Source organism: Rhinopithecus roxellana, chromosome 6 (assembly GCF_007565055.1).
Source record: "Rhinopithecus roxellana isolate Shanxi Qingling chromosome 6, ASM756505v1, whole genome shotgun sequence".
Classification (NCBI taxonomy): Eukaryota; Metazoa; Chordata; class Mammalia; order Primates; family Cercopithecidae; genus Rhinopithecus; species Rhinopithecus roxellana.
In genome coordinates this window covers 95,138,504-95,141,928 of record NC_044554.1, presented here as the reverse complement: position 1 = coordinate 95,141,928, position 3,425 = coordinate 95,138,504, and positions in this window count along the sequence as shown.

Sequence of the window (3,425 nt, the reverse complement as noted above, 5' to 3'; positions counted from 1 at the left end):
GATGCTGAAAGCTTCTTTTTCTCTGAGGAAGGTCAAACTGAGGGACATCCACAATGTCTTTGCCATTCTTTCCACCCATGCTAGCCTCATTGATACAGTCAAAGATAGATCTTTTCTGGAACATTATAAGAGTCTCCGGAAATCTGATCTCTGCCTACTCAGAATCATCATATCTACTATTGTCAGAGAACTGTATCTGAACTGTAGACCTGGTCATACCAGTCTGTTACTAAAACCTCTTAATCGTTTCCTGCTTACAAGATCTGACTTTGACCCCTAGCGCCAATGATGGCCAGCCACGTCTCCCACAGCATCCCGACAGGCACTCCAACTGCACTCCTGCCAATCCAAGCAAAGGGAAATGGTTTATACACAAGATTATTAACAAGTCTACCAGCAGTATTAAATAAATAAAGGAAGGAATATAAATACAATTTTAAAACTGGACACTAAGAAATACTTAGGTAAGTTTATGGAACCAGGAATGAAAAGTATAGTCATTAAAAGAAAGCCCTCAGTGGAGAGGTGGAGTGAGGAAGATCATTGAGAGAATTCATAACTGAAGAACAAGGGAGCTCACCCAGGAAGCATCACAAAGAGATGAAGAAAGATGTTAAGACAGATGGGAGTTAGAAGATGCAACATTTTTCTAGTGGGAATTCTCAAAGGAACTCATATAGAGAGGTACTTTTGAAGGGAGAGATACCTTTGAAGGGATGATGATTGATAATTTCCCAGAATTGAAGGAATATACAAATACCGAGATTAAAATAACCACAGCTTCAAGAATGAAAACCAAGACAAATTTAAAAAGAAAAATTCACACATTTATGTATTGTAATAGAACTGGAGATTACCAAAGAGAAAAATCCTAATGACAATCAAAGAGAGAGATATTATCTAGACATGAAGGAAAATTAGACGAACAGAAAACTTCTCATCAGAAAAATCAAACAAATTAATGGGAGCATGACTTTCTAAGGTAAAGGGAAAATAGATATCATTTTAGAATTCTACGTACTGTGGTATTATGATCTCATGTGAGAGAAAATAAAGACATTTCTGGAAAAAGACTATGAGAATTTAGTACTCATAGACTTATTACTGAATGTACCTGGGTAAATTTGGGCCAGGCGTGGTGGCTCACGCCTATAATCCCAGCACTTTGGGAGGCCGAGGGGGGTGGATCACAAGGTCAAGAGATTGAGACCATCCTACCAACATGGTGAAACCCCATCTCTACTGAAAATACAAAAATTAGCTTGGTGTGGTGGCAAACACCTGTAGTCCCAGTTACTTGGGAGGCTGAGGCAGGAGAATCGTTTGAACCTGGGAGGCGGAGGTTGTAGTGAGCCAAGATTGCACCACTACACTCCAGGCTGGTGACAGAGCGAGACTCTGTCTTAAAAAAAAAAAAAAAAGAAAGAAGTAAATTTAATTCAAAGGAAGCAGTGAGATATGGAGATGAACTGGAATGATATTTTAAAGGTATAATCTACATTTCCTAACTCCCAAGCCAGGGCTCCCGATAAAGAGGAACGTCCTTTTAGAAAGAGGGCATATATATTCTTGGGGGAGTTTGGAAGTTCTCGCTTCAGTTTTCTACTCTCATTCCTTCAATACTTTTTTTTTTTTTTTTTTTTTTTTGAGACGGAGTCTTGCTCTGTCGCCCAGGCTGGAGTGCAGTGGCTGGATCTCAACTCACTGCAAGCTCCGCCTCCCGGGTTCACGCTATTCTCCTGACTCAGCCTCCGGAGTAGCTGGGACGACAGGCGCCCGCCACCTCGCCCGGCTAGTTTTTTTGTATTTTTTAGTAGAGACGGGGTTTCACCGTGTTCGCCAGGATGGTCTCGATCTCCTGACCTCGTGATCCGTCCGTCTCGGCCTCCCAAAGTGCTGGGATTACAGGCTTGAGCCACCGCGCCCGGCCTCCTTCAATATTTTCTAATTGCGTATGCTAAGTGAATACTTCTTTAGCTTGCGTTACTGATTTTAAGCAGATAAATATCTTCAGTAAGATTTTGGGATCTAGTGAAAACAGGTATTTTGTGTCAAGATAGAATTTAGAGGCACTCTGATTAAATTCTGGAAATATCTTAACAGAATTCATTTATGGCCAGAACTCTGGTTCTTCATTTTCATTTCTGTGTTCTAAATTTGTAATCAGCTTATAAGTTTTGCAAGGATTGCTTTGGGGCTATCATTTTGTCATTAACGGGATGTAGAAAGAGCATGTCGCAAAATAAGGTTATTTCAAATCCCCACATACTGGCATTATGACCTTGAGCAAGTTACTTAACTTCTATCACCTTCAGCACCCCTCATGTGTAAAATGGATATACTAATCATTTCCCCTCTGAGTTAATATAGTGATTAAGGACTATTGTTGGTCCACTTCTTCCCATCTACTAGAAAAGATAGCATGGCCCCCAGGAGGATTGTTTCCTGGGACACAGAGTATAGAAATATGAGCTTGACACTTGTGTGAGTGTACAGCAGCTTCCCACCCACCCCAGCCACCTCTTTCGTAACCTGAGATTTCAGGTCATGAGAATTGGGTCCCAAGCCATTTAACCTGACTGTATGGAATCTAGAACATAAGATATGGTCACTGAGTATACGAGAAGGAAGACCGCCTCTGGAGTGAGTGTTGTCAATTTCTGGTCATAGGCATCACTCATCCTAACCTACTGAGTTTCCCACCCATTGGAGTGTGTCATAGGAGAGTGGCTTTCCTGCTCTCTCTGGTCAGTTTCTCCCATCATATCTGTGACTCATATAAATAGCACACATGTTCCTTTCATGGGAACTAACGTTCATTCACAACCCTCAGTTTATACTTTGCCTAACCTGATAAAGATTTAAGCTTTCTGAATAAAAGCAAGTTTTGTAACTAACTTATTTTGGGAGAAATAAATTCCCCTGCATCATCATTTTGCAGTATAATGCCCTGTACCATGGTGAAACTATTTGGAATTCACTAAATTTTGTGTCCTCTCAGAGTATAAATAGGACTCAAGTGGTCCATTTGCCTCTCTTCTCCAGCTTCGTGGTGAGGAAAGAATACGTGTTTCCATGATATAAAAGGACATTAAAAAAGGAAAGGCAAGGAATGAAGGGAAGGAACCTAGCATGTTCTTTGCATGTGGAGGGTTCTGTGTGGGTCCTATCCCAGTATACTCCAATGTTATGAATGATCTATCAGCTGCTCAAAAAAAATCAGGCAACTTTCTTAATGCTGTAAATCCCATGGTCTTTAAACAACATAGTTCAATTCCTGCTTCTCTAAGAGCATCCAAAGTCCTCCAAGAAAGGGGTAAAGTGCAATGTTACCTGCGAATCCATACTGATAGACACTTGGGGAGGTTGAGCTCCTCGGAGTAGCCCAGAGACCACCATTTCTACTCTTGCGATGCAGACCATGG